Source organism: Macrosteles quadrilineatus, unplaced genomic scaffold, assembly GCF_028750875.1.
Source record: "Macrosteles quadrilineatus isolate MER2022 unplaced genomic scaffold, UCM_ALF_1.0 Scaffold_2__2_contigs__length_208266976, whole genome shotgun sequence".
Lineage (NCBI taxonomy): Eukaryota > Metazoa > Arthropoda > Insecta > Hemiptera > Cicadellidae > Macrosteles > Macrosteles quadrilineatus.
Window position 1 is genome coordinate 118,320,436 of NW_026542595.1, and position 22,307 is coordinate 118,342,742.

The following is a 22,307-nucleotide window of genomic DNA, read 5'->3' on the forward strand; positions in this document are numbered from 1 at the left end:
ATATTTTATTTCCATTGATCTGTTTGTACAGAAATAGGACAAGTCAATTTTTTATACAATGTTATACAAATGTAATAATCAGTTATGAGCAAATAAGCAATATTATAGTAGACCTAATTTAAATCAATAAGATCTTCAAAATCGCAAAAATGATTTTATACTTTTTTATACTTTGTTCAACTATAAGAGAGGACACTCTAGACTTGTTTGATTCGATATAAAAAAATTAAAGTAAAAACATTAATAGTAGTATAATTATTCAACAGTATGTTGTTAGTATAACCTCTTGATGTTTATTGTTGCAGGCACATCACTGTGGTGTCTGTCAATCATATCAAAAGTTTATCGAGGGAAGTAACGCAACTGTGCCTGCACTGCCTCAACCTCCTCCAGCACTTAAGTCGCAGGTGAATATCCTATGACTACGGCCGACATATTCCTTAGACACAGCTTTTAACTAATAGCCAAAACAGATAATGGCAACTAAGGGACCTACAGTTTAAAGTGGAATCCAAACCACATTTCTTGCCTTGGTATTAACGAATTGGTATAATCATTAGGATAGTACTGTGGGTAGTCGTAGTACTCAATATAGTGCGGACGTTAATCAACACCATGGATTATCGCATCTACAGTCATTGTATTTTCCAACCTCTGCTTCGCTTTTTCATATACTTAGCAAAAATGAATTTCACAATAGTCTTTTCAGTGAAACATACATACGTAATTACTACTTTTGTAATCATGTAAAAAAATTGGTTTGAGTTTTTCAATTATTCGGAAGTAATAGTTAAAAACATTGTTTTTTGCAGATATCTCACTGTCAATACCTCACCTGGACGAGTTATGAACCGTTAATAAAGATCAACCGTACCATCTTAAAACTAAGGTGATTCAAGACTTGATAGTGTGAAGGAAGCAGCAATCTGGATTCCCCTGTTTGCAGGTTTTTGGTAACTGTCATACTAAAAGTATAACCTTTATTTTTATATAGGGTGGGTCTTTGGCAATCACCCTTTAGATTGATTCTTAGATACACACAGAAGAAATACTGGTCAACTAGAACTGGTTGTTTGACATAATGGCTAAAAAGAATTGCAATAGCAGTTATCAAAGTTGTTAAAACACATATAGTGATGATATGAACTACGCAGAAATGAAGGGGTACTTTGGCTTGGAAAGGTTATGAAATACGACAAGTAGTCAACAATTCCTTATTTACCCTGGAACGGACCGATACACGGGACTATGATTTATGCAGTTCTATGATTCTGCAGTTTGCAAGTTTTCTGGGTCCTGTCCTATAAAAAAAATCACAAACATTGTGATATCATAGTGAAAGAAAAAGTTTGGAACTCATATCTTCTGAGCCAAATTTTTAGTAGAGAAATCTACAGCAAACACTAGTAGAGTAGAGACAAAAAGTTATCCAACAAAACTAAGTATGAGAAAAGGAACAAAATAATTACTCTTATAGGTTCTAGTGTAATTTATATAACTCTTGTCCTTTTCTAAATCTTGTCTTTTTAGACTTTGTTTTAGATTTTCAAATTGTATTGAGCGACTTATCTATCAATGGAAATTCGTATAGTTCTTTCTGATATCTTGGAACTTTCTACACGAAGATCACATAAGCTCCACCTCTTGCAATAAGTGCTAAGGTAATTTTGTTTGATTTTTTAAATAATTAAATAAAATATAATATCAATGTTCAGTTATGATGAACAAATAAGCAATATTATAGTAATTTTTAACAAAATTGTCTTCAATATTGCAAAAATGTTTTTAATTTTTCAACAACAAGAGAAAGGACACTCTAGACTTGTTTGGTTTGATATCAAAGAATTTATTTATTTATTTATATGTACATACCAACGGCAGAGCCATTTGAATTAAAGTAATAGCATTAATAGTAGTATAATTATTTAATAGTAAGTATGTTGTACGTCTAACATTTTGACATTCCTTGTTGCAGTCATATCACTGAGGTGACAGTCAATCGTAGCAAAAGTTTATCGAGGGAAGTAACGCAACTGTAGCCTGCACTACGTCAACCTCCTCCAACACTTAAGTCGCAGGTGAATATCCTATGTTTGATAACCTAATAGAAACAAATTAATCAATGGTTGTTTCATAGACTGACACTGTAAAAGGTTTCTTGAGCTAAAACATGAGGAGTCTCCTTCTTTCTAAAACATAATACAGTATACTTTTTGTCATACTGTTGCAAAATCAGCAAATTATAGCTTATTGTTTCACTCCTGTTAATAGTTCAACATATCAACAGTATAATGTACAATAACATAATATAGGTCAGCCGCTTAGAAAACAACCTGCGCAAAATTTTTAGGTAACGGCGAGGGAGGGTATGTTTCCCCTCTCCGCCAATGTCCGTTTTCACACTGCACGACATGACACCGCGGTAGGACACCGACACGGTGCTGCCCCGGTGTTGTGGGAGTTGGAATCATTTGTTACCAAATGGGACTGTTTAGACAATGATATAATAACATTTCATGATGCTCAAATATTGATGCGATTTAGGCTATACAATATTTTTTGCAGGACCAATCTTTCTCAAGTTATAAAGAACGTAATTGTTTACATTTTGATCAGTTGCAGGGCCGGATTTCCCAATAGGCCCGGTAGGCCCGGGCCTATGGGCGCAAGGTCCCAGAGGGCGCACGGCCGAGAATAATTTTTTTATACCTAGGCTATAAATAGTCATAGTTGATAAAAAAAAAAAAAACTCCAATGAATTGTGATTCTGAAGTTCTTAAGAAGAAATAATTGTTAGGAAATTTAAACTATTTTACTGAATTACGCATCAATTTCGTTACAAAATTGGTAACGAACATTGGTTGTACGGGAGTAGGCTGTAGGGATGTTGACGAGCGCCCAAGTGGGACGCAGCGTATTGCCACTGCACTATGCTGGCTCGGGCTTGGTACTACCATAGATTAAAATATGTCTATACTCCTTTTATCTATGGTACTACCATAGGTTAAACATACTCGTTTAATCTATGGTACTACTGATCAGAGTGATTAGGGGCGCATGCGTGCTAGGCATTGTTACCACCCTCACCTCACAAAACAAAAGTTATAACTAATCTTTTGATTAGCTTACGACAATCTGCAGGATCAAGTAAAAATAGATAATAAGTTGTGTTGAATATTAAAACAATGACGAATTTACCTTTAAAATTAACGAAAAAATATAAATCTCAGTTTGCATTAGATTTTAGAACAATTCAATACCCTCCAAAGCACCATTAATGCTGTAATTTTCTCCTCAGACCTAAGGCTACGGTTGGCCGGAATATTGCTCTGTTTTGCTTTATGAAAAAATAACCTACTTAGATGCAGTACGACCATATATTAAATATGACTCAAGTCGACTTCTTATAACATTGTTAATTCAAAATTTGTATTTCTAGTTCATGTTAGTGACACTGGACGTTAGTTTTGACGTAACTTTGTTTTTATTATTTTAGGGTTAGTTCTACGACGTGTGTTTCATTTTTTTGTAATATAAACAGGAGACGACCTATTGTTGATGATTTAATTTCTTGTAATATAAACAGGAGACGACCTATTGATGATTTAGATCGTTTTATTTTGGATAAACTAGGTTTAAAAATAGATAAAACATACTATTTAAATAACAAGAATCGTTTTAAGCTAACCCAAAAAAAAATGATGACAAATCTACTAAAGGAGTATGTTTAATCTATGGTATCACGTACTGCATGGAGTTCATGTTTTTGGGCCTGGAATTGGAATCAATGGCCATGTTTTATTTTATTTTTTTCAGGAATGCTCGGTGGGTTGAGTTGTTTTGTTTCAGTCCCACGGCCACAAACGTGAGCATTTATTAATAGCATAAAATTGATAAAAGTGTTTGAGACGGCATTTTGTTAAGGCTAAACAAGTCAATTCTTAAAAAAAACTTGCTATGATTCCAACGAGGAGTGGTATTCAAGCAATTAACATAGGCCTATGGGCATGATATAGTTTTTAATAAAGGTTTGAAGGAAAGTAACTGTGACCAAACTAGGGGGCGGAAAATTATTTGGGCCTAGGGGCGCCAAAATGCTAAATCCGGCCCTGATCAGTTGGATAATTTAATAGCTGATAATATTTATAAAAGGTTGGAGGTGGAGCGGCAGCATATTGGGGGAAGGGCCATAGTCTGTCTCACTCCCATAGCTCGGTATCTCTCTTTCCCACCAATGCTATGAGGAGGACGCTTTCCAAGCGGCCAACCTATAGTAATACTGTAGACTGAATTATTGAACCACTTATTAAAAAAGCTGCTCATTTGCTTTAGAAAAATTGAAAACCTTTTTAAAGTTGTTTTGAAAATAAAGTTCATCACAATGGCAAAGTTGTCTTTTCAACCCCTGCTCATTTTTCAACCTCGGGCCATGCCTTTTCATATACTTAGCAGCAATGAATTTAACAATAGTTTTTTTCAGTGAAACATACATACGTAATACCGGTAACTACTTTTGTAATCGAATGAAAACATTGGTTTAATTATTTGAAAGTAAATATTTAAATACTTTGTTGCAGATAGCTCACTGTTGTTACCTACCTTGACCTGGACGAGTTGTGAACCGTAAATAAAGATCAACTGTAACACTAAGGGGATTCAACAATCGATAGTGTGAAGGAAGCAGCAATCTGGATTCCCCTTTTTGCAGGTTTTTGGTTACTGTCGTACTAGTATTACTTTTATTTATATAGGGTATGTCTTTGGCAATCACCCTTAAGATTGATTCTTAGAAACACAGAAGAAATACCGGTCAATTAGAACTGGTTGTTTGACATAATGGCTAAAAAGAATTGCAATAGCAGTTATCAAAGTTGAAAACACATATAGTGGTGATATGAACTACGAAGAAATCAAGGGGTACTTTGGCCTGGAAAGGTTATGAAATACGACAAGTAGTCAACAATTCCTTATTTACCCTGGAACGGACCGATACACGGGACTGTGATTTATGCAGTTCTATGATTCTGCAGTTTGCAAGTTTTCTGGGTCCTGTCCTATCAAACATTAACGTGCATGCGTGTGGATTTGTTACGAGGGGAACCGATGACCTGTAATCTTGAGGACTCGTAGCACTACATTTATTTCAGACTCTAAAGTCAGTTCATCCCAGAGTTCAGAAGGTCTTGAGCACCGTGTGTTTGTGTCCTGTATTATTGTCTGTATTTATTTATTGCATGTTATTGCCTGTTTTTTTTTGCATGTACATATTGCTTGCCTGTAGCTTGCCGTATTTATAGCTTGCATTTATAGCCTTGTCTACCCTGGAACGGACCGATACACGGGACTGTTATTCATGCAGTTCTATGATTCTGCAGTTTGCAAGTTTTCTGGGTCCTGTCCTATCAAACTTTAACGTGCATGCTTGTGGATTTGTTACGAGGGGAACCGATGACCTGTAATCTTGTGGACTCGTAGCACTACATTTATTTCAGACTCTAAAGTCAGTTCATCCCAGAGTTCAGAAGGTCTTGAGCACCGTGTGTTTGTGTCCTGTATTATTGTCTGTATTTATTTATTGCATGTTATTGCCTATTTTTTTTTGCATGTACATATTGCTTGCCTGTAGCTTGCCGTATTTATAGCTTGCATTTATAGCCTTGTCTACCCTGGAACGGACCGATACACGGGACTGTTATTTATGCAGTTCTATGATTCTGCAGTTTGCAAGTTTTCTGGGTCCTGTCCTATCAAACTTTAACGTGCATGCTTGTGGATTTGTTACGAGGGAAACCGATGACCTGTAATCTTGTGGACTCGTAGCACTACATTTATTTCAGACTCTAAAGTCAGTTCATCTCAGAGTTCAGAAGGTCTTGAGCACCGTGTGTTTGTGTCCATTTATTGCATGTATATATTGCTTGTTATATTTTGCATGTATATATTGCCTGTTTTTTTTTGCATGTATATATTGCTTGCCTGTTATTGCTTGGCGTATTTATAGCTTGCATTTATAGCCTTGTCTACCCTGGAACGGACCGATACACGGGACTGTTATTTATGCAGTTCTATGATTCTGCAGTTTGCAAGTTTTCTGGGTCCTGTCCTATCAAACTTTAACGTGCATGCTTGTGGATTTGTTACGAGGGGAACCGATGACCTGTAATCTTGCAGACTCCTAGCACTACATTTATTTCAGACTCTAAAATCAGTTCATCTCAGAGTTCAGAAGGTATCGTACACCTCTTGTTGTTCCTTCATAACTCTTCTCAGCCAAATTTTCAGGTGATGAATCTCTAGCAAACACAAGTTCCAAGTATTACCATTTTATATTACTACTCTATTACATATGGAAATAGTCTGGAAAAAATCACAAAAAATGTGAAATCATAGTGAAAGAAAAATTTTGGAACTCATATCTTCTGAGCCAAATTTTTAGTAGAGAAATCTACAGCAAACACTAGTAGAGTAGAGACAAAAAGTTATCCAACAAAACTAAATACAGTATGAATAAAGGAACAAAATAATTACTCTTATAGGTTATAGTGTAATTAATATAACTCTTGTCCTCTTCTAAATCTTGTCTTTTTAGACTTTGTTTTAGATTTTCAAATTGTATTGAGCGACTTATCTATCAATGGAAATTCGTATAGTTCTTTCTGATATCTTGGAACTTTCTACACGAAGATCACATAAGCTCCACCTCTTGCAATAAGTGCTAAGGTAATTTTGTTTGATTTTTTAAATAATTAAATAAAATATAATATCAATGTTTAGTTATGATGAACAATTAAGCAATATTATAGTAATTTTTAACAAAATTGTCTTCAATATTGCAAAAATGTTTTTATACTTTTTTTCAACAACAAGAGAAAGGACACTCTAGACTTGTTTGGTTTGATATCAAAGAATTTATTTATTTATTTATATGTACATACCAACGACAGAGCCATTTGAATTGAAGTAATAGCATTAATAGTAGTATAATTATTTAATAGTAAGTATGTTGTACGTCTAACATTTTGACATTCCTTGTTGCAGTCATATCACTGAGGTGACAGTCAATCGTAGCAAAAGTTTATCGAGGGAAGTAATGCAACTGTAGCCTGCACTATGTCAACCTCCTCCAACACTTAAGTCGCAGGTGAATATCCTATGTTTGATAACATAATAGAAACAAATGAATCAATGGTTGTTTCATAGACCTTCTTCCTAAAACATAATACAGTATTCTTTTTGTCATACTTTTGCAAAATCAGCAAATTATAGCTTATTGTTGCATTCATGTTAATAGTTTGACATATACACAGTATAATGTACATAACCGTAATATACAGATTTATTGAATCACTTATTAAACAACTACTTATTTGCATTAGCAGTACTGGAAACCTTTTGGAAGTTATTTTGAGAATTTGAGAGATCTTACATAAAATATGTATTTGTTTTTTAACTTAGCTTGTTAAACTATATTGCATGTGATGGAAAATATAGTTCATCTTACTGGGAAAAAGTGTATTTGCCCCCTGCTCAATTTTTTTAATTACGGTCACACCTTTTCCATATACTTATAGCAATAATGAATTTCACAAAAGTTTTTTTCAGTGTAACAGTGTAGTATTACATAAGTAATTACTACTTTTGTAATCACAACATTAATTTGAGTATGTAAATTATTTTGATGTAATAGTTAAAAACTTGGTTTGTTGCAGATCAATCAATGTTGTTACCTCGGCCTGGATGAGTTATGGAACATAACAGAGGATCAACCATATCATTGTAACACTAAGGTGATTCAATACTCGATAGTGAGAAGGAAGCAGCAATCTGCTGGATTCCCCTGTTTGCAGGTTTTTGGTTACCGTCTGTACTAAGGTAGGACCATTGTTGTTATTTAGGGTGGGTGTTTGACAATCATCCTTTGAATTGAATCTCAGCACTTTTACTGAAGAAATACAGGTTAACCAGCACTGGTTTTTATTACCACAATGTTTGAACAAATGTCGGGCTAGAAACAGCCCGACACATGGGATTGGGATATGCTGCAGTTTTACAAAGTATATAGTTGACCATACTTTACTACACAAGTTTATGATGAGCAACACATTTGTTCAATAGTAGAGAAAAATTGATAAGTTGGAGTATTTTGGCCTGGAAAAGTTATGAAATACTACTAGTGGTCAACAATTCCTTCTTTTCCCTGGGACGGGCCGACACACGGGACTGTTATTCATGTAGTTCTTTGATTTAGCACTTTGCAAGTTTTCTGGGTCCTGTCCTATCAAACGTTAACACGCATGCTTGTGGATTTGTTACGGGGGAACCGAAGACCTGTAATCCGGCTGATTCCAAGCACTACATTTATTGCAGTCTTTAAAGTCTGATCATTTCAGAGTTGAGAAGGTATCGGACACCTCTTGTTGTTCATTCATAACTCTTCTGAGCCAAATTTTTCAGGATAGTACTCTGCAGTAAACACAAGTTCCAAGTGTTTACCATGATATATTATTACTCAATTACATTTGAAACTATTGAAGAAAATATTATATATAAAGTGAAAACATTAAGGGACAGAATTGAAGTTCATAGTATGCAACTGATCATATTTTACTACGGTACTTGCGTTTATACAAACACAGTGCCTCTCGTTGTTCCTCCATGACTCTTCTGAGCCAAATCCTTCAGGAGAGTAGCTTGCAGCAAACACTAGTTGAGTGTAGACCAAATATTTATCAACAAAACTAGGCATGAATACAAAGTACAAAACATACATAGTACAGGAACAAAAACAATTACTTGTAGGATCTTTTTCAGTTGATATACCTTGCCCTCTACTAAAAACTGTCTTTTTAGACTCTGTTTTAGATTTCACAATTGTAGTGAGCGACTAGTCTGACCAGGGGAATTTGTTGAATCAGCTTCCTGACATCTTAGAACTTCCTATAGGCGATGTGAGCTCTACCTCTTCTTATATATGCTAAGGTAATTTTGTTTGATTTCGGGGAATTTTCCATTATAGAAAATGAGCTGTAACCTTACCCTAGGTGTCATGGTAAGACCATTACCCAGGACTGATTTAATTTCTTGGTTTGAGGTCCTCAGAGGCCAAAAACGCCATCTGTTCAAATTTATCTATATATATGCTGTTAGTGGGATAGCTTAACCAAAAATGATGGGATACTTCCATAATTAGGTACAAACAATTAAACATATCGTTTAAACATGTTTATTCAAACAAGGTTACAAACCAGTATGATCTGACTATGGGAACAGGAATTTATGGGCCGTTTTATGGGATTAAGATAGGTTATTCCCATTTTTACCCTAAAAATGAACAATTCAGCAATTTATTTCTAAATCATTTTATAGAGTTTAAAAAAAGTGCATTAAGCATTGTTTTACTCCTTACCCTTATGGAGAAAGTAAAAAAGTGTAAATTCAACATTTCCATGCTCATTGTTATGGAGAATAAAGTAAACTGCTGTAGTTTGTATGTTTATGGATATATTTTAATATAATTTAATTTGGCAAATTTTTGTATTTCATACTAAACTATCCACGATTCAATTAAAAACACACCTTCCCTGTAGCAGCAAAGCTAAGTGCTCATTAGTAATAAGGTTATTTGAAAGGTCCGAATTTTTGAAATCTGGTAATTTTTAGTTAATATTTTAGTGGACATCTAGCTAGGTAAATGGAAATTGGCTTAGTCTACAGGTTTGCTGCGGTAGAGGTACTGTACTTTAGTAATGATATTTAAAATTATTTGTATATTACAAATCAGTCATAAAGATAAACTAATAATCAACATTTTAGTATAAAAGTAAGTGTGCTGTTTGTCTAACCTCTGGACGTGCATTGTTGCAGGCATATCACTGTGGTGTCTGACAATCAACGCAACTGTAGCCTTCACTACGTCCATCTCCTTCAGCACTTTGGTGCCAGGTGAGTAGCAAACGTTTGATACCGTATCCTAATAGAAACAAACAAATCAACAGCTGTTAGGTACATTGACACTGTAAAAGGTTTCTTAAGCTACATAATTAATAAGTCATCAGCTTATTTGGTAGATAGGTTCTTGCCCACTTGCCCCATTGAGCTGATCTGTTTCTCAAACAAGGTTCAAAGACACCCTTGATTTAACCAACTTTACTTAAATAAAAATGTCTTTCTTTTCCGTTCAAAGCAAAGCTTTAAGTTTCCATAGTATTCAAAATGTTGTGAAAGAAGATTTACCACCATGGATGTCAATGAAAAAGGTTTTAGGTGAAAACCGAATTCCCCATTCTTAGTCACTATTCACTAAAACGCTCTCCACATTTAACTGCCTACAACATAAAACAGATTGCATCGTTCCACACAGGCGATTGAAAGCAAGTGCCTGTCAATTTGAGATAGGTATCTTTTCCTAATTATTTGATACTGTTTTAGTCTGTAGTTTTGGAAAATTGTCTTTAGTATATAAACAATAAATCAACACATTATTTGGTATTGAAAACTAACAATTAACATGGATATCATGACAAATTAAAATTTCCTGTCCATTCACTGGTGTTGGCCCAGAAAAATCAGAAGAATCAATATATAGTAAATGAATATATGGAAAATAAAATTCTAAACTTTAAGTTGATTTTACAAGAAATGCATTTATTAGTAAGTGGGGTAATCGTAAATGTACTAAATGTACTAAAAACTTCTAAATGTACTTTGTTGTAGGCATATCACGATGGCGTCTGCTAATGCAGCTGTATCCTACCCCAAGTCTGGCTCCTTGATCTCAAAGGTGAATATCCTAATTAAAACAAAGAAATCAATGTTAAAATTTATTACATACATGGACACTGTAAAAGAGGTCTTAAGCATTTTTTACATTTTTTCCATATTGAGCTGATCTGTTTCCCACATAAGATTCAAGGAAACTCTTCCGGCCAGTGGTGGAGCGAAATTCCAAACTATACATAAAGACTATAACCTGTTAGACGATATGGATAGAACATTTAGTTTAAAACAAGTAAGAGTCGTGCCCTCCTCTATGGATCAGTGACTGATATCAATAGCTGTTGACCACTGAGACCAAACAAACCTAATCACAGAACATTTTGAAATTGTCAATTTTCAAAACTATGTTTTTGAATACCAAACAAATACAGGATATACATGACTAATAATCTTATAACAGTGGGACCACCAAAAATAGTAGAGTCTTTTAACACTAGTAATTAGAAGTGTGTGCCTGTCAAGTTAGGATACATGTTAATAATTCTTTGATTCTGTTTTAGATCACTTTTCGTGCGCGTTAAATTTTTCAAGAGGATCACACATGAACTTCCTTTACGTAGATGTTGACATCAGGTGTCTTCTGTAAGAATTAGAGGTATTTTTTTTTAATTTCTTGTAACTAAATATGTAAAATGGTTTGATAAAAATCAATTGGATGAAAGATATAAAAAAAAAAAAAACGCAAGTAATACAAATTCAAGGGTCTTATTTGAATTAGCCTGCTTTACTGGGATGTCAGTTCAATGGAGACTTCATCTACGAACAAAGTCACAATCTTTCATTAAATTTAAACCAACCTTCTGGTTTCATGGGATCTTATTTCATGCATTTTGCATTGAAGTGTACATGCAATTTGCAATAATTACATACAGGGTGTTTTTTTTAAACTTGCATCTTTATTTACTGTATGTAAAAACCACAATAGATAGAAATATGCAGTTTGCGGGAATCATCTATTGACTTAGGGGGCCCAATTGTTTTGAATTCAACGTTACATTCACATTCCCCCCTTTCCCCCCTGCCCCCAACTTAATTTTTTTAAATAGCAAGGTACCCCTTGTGACATATCAAATAAAAGAGGATGAAAAAAGAAAATGTTTGATGAAAAAAAATTGAAAATCGGTTCATAAATTTCTGAGATAAATTACTGCATATTTCTATTTATTGCGGTTTTTACATAAATAAAGATGCAGGTTTAAAAAAAAAACAACCTGTATAATATACAACATATCGGTTTAATATGTAAATAGATCCCAAATAGATATAATTTAAAAGGCAATATTGGAATATCTTTATAATTATAAATTCACTAAATCTAATTTTTAGATGATGTTTGCTCACTTTGACTTCGCTATTTGCAGGTGTTGAGTTGCTGTCATACCAAAGGTAGGAACTTTCCTTTTGTGTGCATTGTTCTACCATCATTCATCGGATTGAGTCTTCGCTTCACTGAAGAAATCCCCGTCGTTTAGTTTTAGGTTAATACAAAGAGGTTAGGGATGGTTAGAGTTATCACGGATAACTAAATTAATTTTATTAAAATTTTGATTAAATCAGGGATTTCAGGTTTTTTTTATTTTACAGTGTTAGGCGAAAATTTACTTAATTTTCTCATGAATTGATTAGCCATAGGCTTTTAGAACAGATTAGGGATTTTCAGGTTTATTTATTAGATAGTGTTAGGTAAAATTTTACTATATTTTTTCATGAATAGGTTAGTCATAGGGCTTTATAACAGTTAGGAAATGTTTAGGTTTTTTTAAGTATATAGTGTTAAATCAAGTTTTACTATATCATCACATGATTAGATTAGCCATAGGCTTAGAACAGAATAGGGATTTTCAGGTTCATTATTTTATCAGATAGAGTGTTAGGAAGATAATCAAGATATTATTACAGTAGCTCATAAAGGTTTTATAGCTATGATAGGTATTGTAGATATTGTATTGTATTGTATTGTAAAATAATTGTGTCTGGGCCTCTCCTCCCTACCACGGGTGTTCTTTATCCAAAGTATCCTTGAACCTTATTCCAACCCACTGTCATGATTTCCTTACTTTTCTTCTCTTCATCCTGCTAGCTTCCATAAAGGCATCGCCAGAGCTGTATTCGACTACCTAAGTAAGTATCTTATCTACTCTACAAAGAGAAAAAATAATACACCTTAGTGTAAGTAGATAGCAGAAATTTTCCATCTCAATTCATAGAATATTTAAAGTATCCAAGCCAGCAGTTTACTACAGGTTAAATGAAAAAAATGGATGTCAGCGAATAAGATTTCAGGTCAAGCTATACCATATTTAAAAAAATGTATCTCAAAAACTGCCACCTATTAAACTGTCCCTTTAGGATTTGGAATTTTTCCCTCAAGAGCTTGGAATTTTTGAAGTGACTAATGTTGATTTTAACCAATTCCACTAAAGCTGCATCACACAACACAGGTAAATAGAAGTAAGTTTTGGTCCAGATAGGATTACTTTTAATAGTTCGTTGATACTGTTTCAGATCTCTCCGATTGTAGCGGGTGAACTTTCCTGAGAAAATCTCACAGCAAGTAATTCAACTACTTCCAAGTATGAACTTCCCGCTTCAAGAAGATGTTAACATCAGCTGTCTTTTTTATCATTTGCAGGTAATTTTTTACATATCTTATAACTAAATGTTTAAATTGATAAGAATATGATACTCAATGGATTTACTTTACGACGTACATGCTACGTAACTACACAGCGCTCCCAGTGGCGTGTGCCATAACCTATGGTAACTGCAGCTCGGCTGAGAGTTTATATTTAATTATTTTAGTCTATGAAGATGCACAATGGATTTACAGATCAGCGTTACTAAACAGTAAACATGCAATAGTATGTTAATAAACCGATGTATAATTTGGAAAATAAACTAACTAATAAAATAGATCTCATGATAGATTTAAATGACCTAACAGAGTACTGGCGTTTGTCCAGAATAATCAGTAAATTCTTTATATATCGAAGATAAATTATATTCTAGACATTGTTGACTTTACAAGAAACACATATATTTAATCATAATAATTGTGTTAATCCTTTAATCCTTTTAACCCCTTGATGTGCCTTGTTGCAGGAATATCACCATGGTGTGCTGCTGTCTGCCAATCGTACCAAAAGCGTAGCATGGGATTTAACTCAGCTGTAAATTCTGCCCCACGTCAGGCTCCTTGTTTCATACAGTTTCGTACCTTAAGGTAATTATCTTACAAATGATTTACTATTTAAATCAAAGAAATTAATAGTTGTTAAAGACAGAGCCACTTTAAAAGGTCTCTTAATTTTTTTTAAGGTTCTTGCTATATTGAGCTGATCCGTTTCCCATATTACGTTCAAGAAGAATCTTGTCAGTGGTGCAGCAAAACGCCAAATTACATAAATACTCAGGGCCGTATTTCCCTAATGGCAGACACGGCGGTTTCCAGGGCCTCGTCCATGGAAGGGGCCTCACTGTGGGCCCCGAATATGTATTTTTAAATAAATTTATAGCAGGAGATGTTGATAAAATCTGCGCGACAGCAAACAATCTTACCTATTATGCCAATTATGTAGGAGACGTCTTTATTCATCCGCTATCACAGGAGTATGTCCATGATTTTATCGTGACCCCGCAAACTAGAAAGATCATCACAATTTCTTCATGATCAAAGGAGATGCAGATGATGTCTCTGCCCTTGCGCAAGATATTAACCATTTCTCCTCGGTCATAGAAGTGGTTAAGGATTTCACCGCGATAGGAGGAGTTGAAGATGATGTTTCCCCACTCGCAAAAGATGTTAACATCTCCATAGGAGATATTCATGATTTCGATGTGATCGCAGAAGACGAAGATGATGTCTCCAGGATCGCGCAATATGTTCACTGTGTTTAAGAAGACATTGGACATTGATTATTTTACTGCGATTGCAGAAGACGAAGATGGTGTATGCACGGTTTCGGGAGTATTGCACGAAGTCTAAATATCACAACGTTGTGTAAAATATCCATGATCGCGCATGATGTTCACTATTTTACCGTGAACGTAGAGATCTTCACAATTCCTCCGTGATCACGGCGGATGTTCAAGATTTTACTGTGACCGCAGAAGACGCTTGCAATTTGGTTGTGATTACAGATTCTGCACAAACTTATTCCAAATTATTCCAAAACTACCTACGGTACCTAATTTTTATCCGATGCCTCTGGGTCCAAACTTTTTATTCAACCCAAAAGAAATTCAAATGTCTGGCCCCGACCTAAGCCCCTAATATTATTATTTACAAATTAATAGACTCTTTATTAGCTAGACTCCTATGTCTTATTACCGATAGGATTGTTGGAAACAAAAAGAAAATTCATCGAGTTGAATAATTACCACGTGTATTTTTAAACTCTTCAGTTCCAATCTTCAAAGAGCCAGAATATAGAGGGGCTTTAAAAATTCCAAATACGGCCCTGTAAATACTATATCCTGTTGGAAAATATTGATAGAACATTTAATAAGGACAGTTTTGGAATCAAACCCTCCTCTATGGATTGGCGATAGCTGTTGGCAGCTGAGTCCAAACAAATCTAAATATGGAACATGGTGGAAGCTTAAATTATATTTTACTATGTTTTAGCGAATTTCCCTATAGGGAAGTAGCTATTACCGTAGGTCTCATGGTAAGACTTAGGCCCGGGACCGATTTACTTTTTCATTTTAATGTCCCCAGAGGCCAAAAACACCATTCGTTCAAATTTTTATATATGTATATATATATATATATATATATATATATATAAATTTATATATATATGTGTCCGTGAACACGATAACTTGAGTAATTTTTATCCGATTTTGATGAAATTTGGTTTGAAGGTGTAAGGCGGGATAAACTTGAATGAGTTCGCGATCCAGCATGATCGGACTATGGGAACAGGGTTTTATGGGGGGTTTTATGGGGTAAAAATTGGTTTTTCTCACTTCTTACCCTCAAAACACAAAATTTCCCAATTTTTCTCTAAACCTTCTTAAAGAGCTTAAAAAAACAAACAATTCAGTATATCAAAGTGTTTTTGTACGGTTATTGGTTACGGAGAAAACTAAAAAAATGGTAAATTTAAAATTCCCATGTTATTCTTATGGAGAATATTGTAAAATGTTGTAGTTTGCTTGTTTATGGATATATTTTGATCAAACTTGGCAAATTTATTTATTTTATAGTAAGCTATAAATATTTTACTAAAAACACACTACTTTATTAGTTTCCTTGTAGCAGCAAACCTAGGTACTCGTTAAACCTAATGTTATTTAAATAGATCAATTGAAAATCAATTCGGCCAAATGGAAATTCGCTTAGACGGCAGGTTTGCTGCGGCGGGGGTATTTAATACCAACAAGGCTAATCAAACCATAACTGTGGGACCACCAAAAAGTTTAGGATCATTAAACACAGGTAATTTAAAATAAGTATCGGTCTAGTTAGAATTCATTTTAACATTTATTTGAAACTGTTTTAGATCTTTCCGACTGAAGTGGGTATCAACTTTGGGGAGAAGATCGTCATAGAATGAATTACAACTTTAAGCCGGACTTGAATTAACAAAACTTGCTCACTTGGACTTCGCTATTTGCAGGTTTAGAGTTGCTGTCATACCAAAGGTAGGAACATTCCTTTTGTGTGCATTATGTTCTGCCATCATTCATCGGATTGAGTCTTCACTTCACTGAAGAAATCCCCTTCGTTTAGTTTTAGGTTAATACAAAGAGGTTAGGGATGGTTAGAGTTATCACAGATAACTAAATTAATTTTATTAAAATTTTGATTAGATCAGGGATTTTCAGGTTTTTTTTATTTTACAGTGTTAGGTGAAATTTTACTTAATCTTCTCATGAATTGATTAGCCATAGGCTTTAAGAACGGATTAGGGATTTTCAGGTTTATTTATTAGATCGTGTTAGGTGAAATTTTACTATATTTTTTCTTGAATAGGATAGCCACAGGCTTTTAGAACAATTGGAAATGTTTAGGGTTTCTTAAGTATATAGTGTTAGGTCAAGTTTTACTATGTTATCTCATGAATAGATTAGCCATAGGCTTTAGGACAGAATAGGGATTTTCAGGTTCTTTTTATCAGATAGAGAGTTAGGAAGATAATTAAGATATTATTACAGTAGCTCACAAAGGTTTTAAAGCTATGATAGGTGAGTGCTAGGCCATCCTCTACGAGACATCTTCGAGAGCAGATCTTCAAATTCAAGACGCTTAATTATTTGTTTGTTTTGTGTGTGTGTACTTAGATTCATTTCCATGTCCAGTTTCAAATCATCTGATATTGTTGCACGAACATAGTGATGAACGTTGATTTGACGCGATTTCAGATATGAGTCATATAGTTGGATAGTTTGAGTTGATTGTTAATGTTAGTTAAAAGAACCAGAAGAAGAAGAAGATTAAGGAAATCACAAATAAAAAAATAGTGGTAAGTTGCGTAGTTTTTCATAAATTCAAATTTTATTGATACCTCAAATGTTGCATACTGTACATATATTTTTATTATTAGATATTGTTTTCCTTTAACTAGGTGTTATTAATACGCCTTCTTTAAGTTAGGGAATAATTGTAGGATATACATATATTTTGTATTAAGTTATTTATTAAGTCATTTTTCAGTAGCCTGGTAAAAGTTTAAGAAGTTTAACCATGAAAAGCCGTAATATAACTCTTATCTACTTAGGCAAAGCCAGTAAGTAGGGAATTATTTACACCTTAAGCGGATGGGGACATCAATTGACCAAAAAATAGATTCCTATGGGATGTTTTGCATGATTAAACTTTTAAGATTCTTACCAGGGGTGGCATGGAGGGATAAATGGGCGTCGGCCCTTAAATTATTTCAAAACTCATATCGTGCGATATATTTAATAAAATTCAAAATTTTTTTGGAGTTTTGAAAACAGTTTTTGATTAGTAATTTACACCTTAAGCTTGTGTTACGGCCCTACCACAGTACGGTAATATTGTGGTAGAAACAGGAGGCCCTCCAACTGAACATGGTCGAGGGGGCGCTTGTGTGTAGAGAGAAGAGGTAGATGAAAATAATTGTGTCTGGACCTCCTCTCCCTACCATGGGTGTCCTTTATCCAAAGTATCCTTGAACCTTATTCCAACCCACTGTCATGATTTCCTTACTTTTCTTCTCTTCATCCTGCTAGCTTCCATAAAGGCATCGCCAGAGCTGTATTCGACTACCTAAGTAAGTATCTTATCTACTCTACAAAGAGAAAAAATAATACACCTTAGTGTAAGTAGATAGCAGAAATTTTCCATCTCAATTCATAGAATATTTAAAGTATCCAAGCCAGCAGTTTACTACAGGTTAAATGAAAAAAAAAATGGATGTCAGCGAATAAGATTTCAGGTCAAGCTATACCATATTTAAAAAAATGTATCTCAAAAACTGCTACCTATTAAACTGTCCCTTTAGGATTTGGAATTTTTCCCTCAAGAGCTTAAATTTTTGAAGTGACAAATGTTGATTTTAACCAATTCCACTAAAGCTGCATCACACAACACAGGTAAATAGAAGTAAGTTTTGGTCCAGATAGGATTACTTTTAATAGTTCGTTGATCCTGTTTCAGATCTCTCCGATTGTAGCGGGTGAACTTTCCTGAGAAAATCTCACAGCAAGTAATTCAACTACTTCCAAGTATGAACTTCCCGCTTCAAGAAGATGTTAACATCAGCTGTCTTTTTTATCATTTGCAGGTAATTTTTTACATATCTTATAACTAAATGTTTAAATTGATAAGAATACGATACTCAATGGATTTACGTTACGACGTACATGCTACGTAACTACACAGCGCTCCCAGTGGCGTGTGCCATAACCTATGGTAACTGCAGCTCGGCTGACAGTTTATATTTAATTATTTTAGTCTATGAAGATACACAATGGATTTACAGATCAGCGTTACTAAACAGTAAACATGCAATAGTATGTTAATAAACCGATGTATAATTTGGAAAATAAACTAACTAATAAAATAGATCTCATGATAGATTTAAATGACCTAACAGAGTACTGGCGTTTGTCCAGAATAATCAGTAAATTCTATATATATCGAAGATAAATTAAATTCTAGACATTGTTGACTTTACAAGAAACGCATATATTTAATCATAATAATTGTGTTAATCCTTTAATCCTTTTAACCCCTTGATGTGCCTTGTTGCAGGAATATCACCATGGTGTGCTGCTGTCTGCCAATCGTACCAAAAGCGTAGCATGGGATTTAACTCAGCTGTAAATTCTGCCCCATGTCAGGCTCCTTGAACAGTTTTGTACCTTAAGGTAATTATCTTACAAATGATTTACTATTTAAATCAAAGAAATTAATAGTTGTTAAAGACAGAGCCACTTTAAAAGGTCTCTTAATTTTTTTTTAGGTTCTTGCTATATTGAGCTGATCCGTTTCCCATATGAGGTTCAAGAAGAATCTTGTCAGTGGTAAAGCAAAATTCCAAACTACATATAAATACTTAGGGCAGTAATTCCCTAACAGCGGACACCGGAGTTGCGGGGACCTTGGCCTAGGAAGGGGCCCATCAATTTTTTTTTTTATAAATTAATTTCACTGATTTAATCCGTTTTTTATGCGATTGAGAGAGACGTTGATAATCGATAATGTCCACATGGTCGCGGGAAAAAGATAAGAATTTTGCCTCATTTGCTGAAGACGATGATGATCTGCAAATGACCATGGGAGATGATTACCATTTTGCCGCAATCGCGGGAGGCAATTAATATGTCCACACGTGTCCATACGACCGTAGGCGATGATATAATTTCTACACGGCGACGACGGGTGATCAGAACTTGACCTCCCCGGCTATTGTGCAAGACGATAGTAATGTCCACACAACTGCGGGAAAAGATCTGAATTTTGCCTCATACTCGGTAGACAATGATAATCTCCCCAAGACGGCGGGATTTTCTCATATATTGCCATGATAATGGAAGACGATAATAATGCCTACACGGCTGTGGAAAATAGTGAGAATTTTGCCTACACGACTGCGAGGATTATCAGAAGATTACCACAATCGCATGCAAATACAATCACTATTTTTTTTTATTTACAATTTTTTGCCGCCCCCCAAAAAAGCCAATTGCCTCGCACCTAATATCGGCCCTGCACATTCCAATTACTAAACCAATGGATCTTATGAGCGCTTGCCCACTGTACTACAGTCTAACAACCACATCATTCTGTTGTGGTGCATTTGTCCACTGAAACTGTGATCCGCAACTCTTGCCCGACTGTCGTGCTTGCAAGGGCGTTCATGATTAAATGATGTGAATGATTAAATGTGGAAACTTGTTTGCTCTGAGAGAGGATTTTGAACAATTGGAGGGTAAAGGAAAAAAACATTTATTAGTTATTATTTGTTATTATTAGGTTTTTTAATCAATTAATAAATTGATTAATTGGGTGAATCCAGTACTTCCGCTCAATCCTACGCTGCCTAATTCTGCACCACATTGCATCAACACGTAACAGATTCATTGTTTTACTATTTTTGATACAGAACCACTGTTAATATATTGCACAACACACACTCACTTGCGACGATGTTTTCTGCACTGGAAAAAAATATATTAAAAGTGCAGTCGCAACCGTTTGCCGGGGATAGCTCAGCCTACAATGGCTGGGTAAAGTTCCAGGGTCTGCGATAAGGTCAGGGAAACCACTAGGCCAATAGCCGGGTCTAACCGGTATAGGACTGGCTCATACACGGGCACTGTGAACAAGTCAAAAACAAGTCACCAAACAAACGTGCAATAATCACTACCAGGCCTACGCCGATTCTCCACACTCCTAGGGGGTCGTTGCTGACTACGCAACTCGGGCTTCGTCCTAACTATCCAATAGTTAAGCCCAGAGTGCCTAAAACACGGTGAGTTACACGACAACTTGCTAATAAAAACCACAACGCGTGTTATCACCAGGCGGGGTCTACTAGGCCACTATAATCCAATACACAACTCTAATGCCCAAGCTAAGAATCAAACAGTTCACTCAATAATCGTACCACATAATAATATACGAGTACACTATAGGTAGAGTGACTACGCCACTAATAGCTGGTCTCAATAAATACCAAGCCAAACAAGCAAAGCTAAATGGCAATTGCACTACTATTAAATTATTGAGCTACTTAGTAGCAGATAAATAAATATTAAATACGTTCCAAACACTAGATAAATATATTATCTGATAGCCGGTACTCCGCTATCCAAGCTGCCAAGCTAACGTGTTGGATTACTAAGCAAGCTGTTCAGGTTAAATTAAAATAATTAAATGATTAATCAATACCAACCCTACTGCTACTACCACTACTGCTACTATATCAACGTTATATTGCTTAGCCGGGCTTCTGTTAATAGGCTAATAAAACTAGCTACTAGCCTACTGGCCTCGTGCTTCCAACTACGCACGCTAAATCGTGCAGCCTAGGTTTGTCGGGCCTCAGAGTTATTAGTAATATAACTAACTCTTGGTACAACGCAAAATAATAACTACTACAGTCAATAAATTATATTATTTGCGCTCTAGCACCTGCCCAGAACCGTCAGGAATACACTTTAATATTATTCCTGACTAATATAAATCCTAACTACCGTCAGGCTTTAACCAGCACGGTTACTACTCTAACTCTCGCAATAACATCAGGGATTAATATTCTCAAACTAATAATCTCAACTCCTCAACCAAAATATAATAAAAGTCGTCCACTCACCACAAGTGGGTCACAACACCCAACTTGAACGCCGACACTCACTGTCACCTTAACAACACCAACCACGACGACACCGATGTCACCCAAATCACTGGACGTCTCACTAGACACAAACACTCGCCTCCTCACTCTAAGAGATCCACCACTAGAATGTCCTTCTCGGCTATCCAGTAGTCCCAGGATACCCAAGCTTATCCGAACTGATAAGCCGGGTCAAAGGGCGCTAGCCAGGTTCGCCGCCGCCGCTTGCTTACCTCTACAATCGGTACGCGGCCAAATAGGAGAAAATATACCCCCCTAGGAAAAATAACTCGTTACACACTCGTCCACAGTTACCGGACAACTGATCATTTACCCGATAAAAATACAGTAAAAAACAGTAAACATGCAATTGTACATAAATAACCGATGTATAAATTGGAAAAATAAACTAACAATTCAATAAGATCAAATGATAGATATTCTAGACTTGGTTGATTTCACAAGAAACGTATATATAATTAATTGTAATTGTGTTAATCCTTTTAAACCTTTAAACCCCTTGATGTTCCTTGTTGCAGGAATATCACAGTGGTGTGCTGGTGTCTGCCAATCAAAAACGTAGCATGAGATTTAACGCAGCTGGATCCTGCCCCACGTCGGGCTCCTCGAACACTTTTGTCCCTTGAGGTAACTATCATACACTTGATTTACTATCTGAAACAAAGAAATAATTAGTTGTTAAATCCATAGACACTT

At 35.2% G+C, this 22,307-nt stretch overlaps 3 long non-coding RNA genes across 3 annotated transcripts; 2 read left to right on the forward strand and 1 right to left on the reverse strand.

Annotated features, from left to right (window-relative positions):
- Positions 1-9,835: 9,835 nt before the first annotated feature.
- LOC128987225 (uncharacterized) lies at positions 9,836-22,261 on the reverse strand. Its single transcript, XR_008490213.1, has 3 exons — positions 22,100-22,261; positions 10,704-10,789; positions 9,836-9,970 (listed from the first exon to the last, which is right to left on the reverse strand). It is a non-coding gene; the product is annotated as an uncharacterized LOC128987225 (long non-coding RNA).
- On the forward strand, positions 12,823-13,957 carry LOC128987227 (uncharacterized). The gene is made up of 3 exons (XR_008490215.1): positions 12,823-12,897; positions 13,282-13,408; positions 13,879-13,957. It is a non-coding gene; the product is annotated as an uncharacterized LOC128987227 (long non-coding RNA).
- On the forward strand, positions 17,867-19,105 carry LOC128987226 (uncharacterized). Its single transcript, XR_008490214.1, has 3 exons — positions 17,867-18,020; positions 18,407-18,533; positions 19,004-19,105. It is a non-coding gene; the product is annotated as an uncharacterized LOC128987226 (long non-coding RNA).
- Positions 22,262-22,307: the final 46 nt, after the last annotated feature.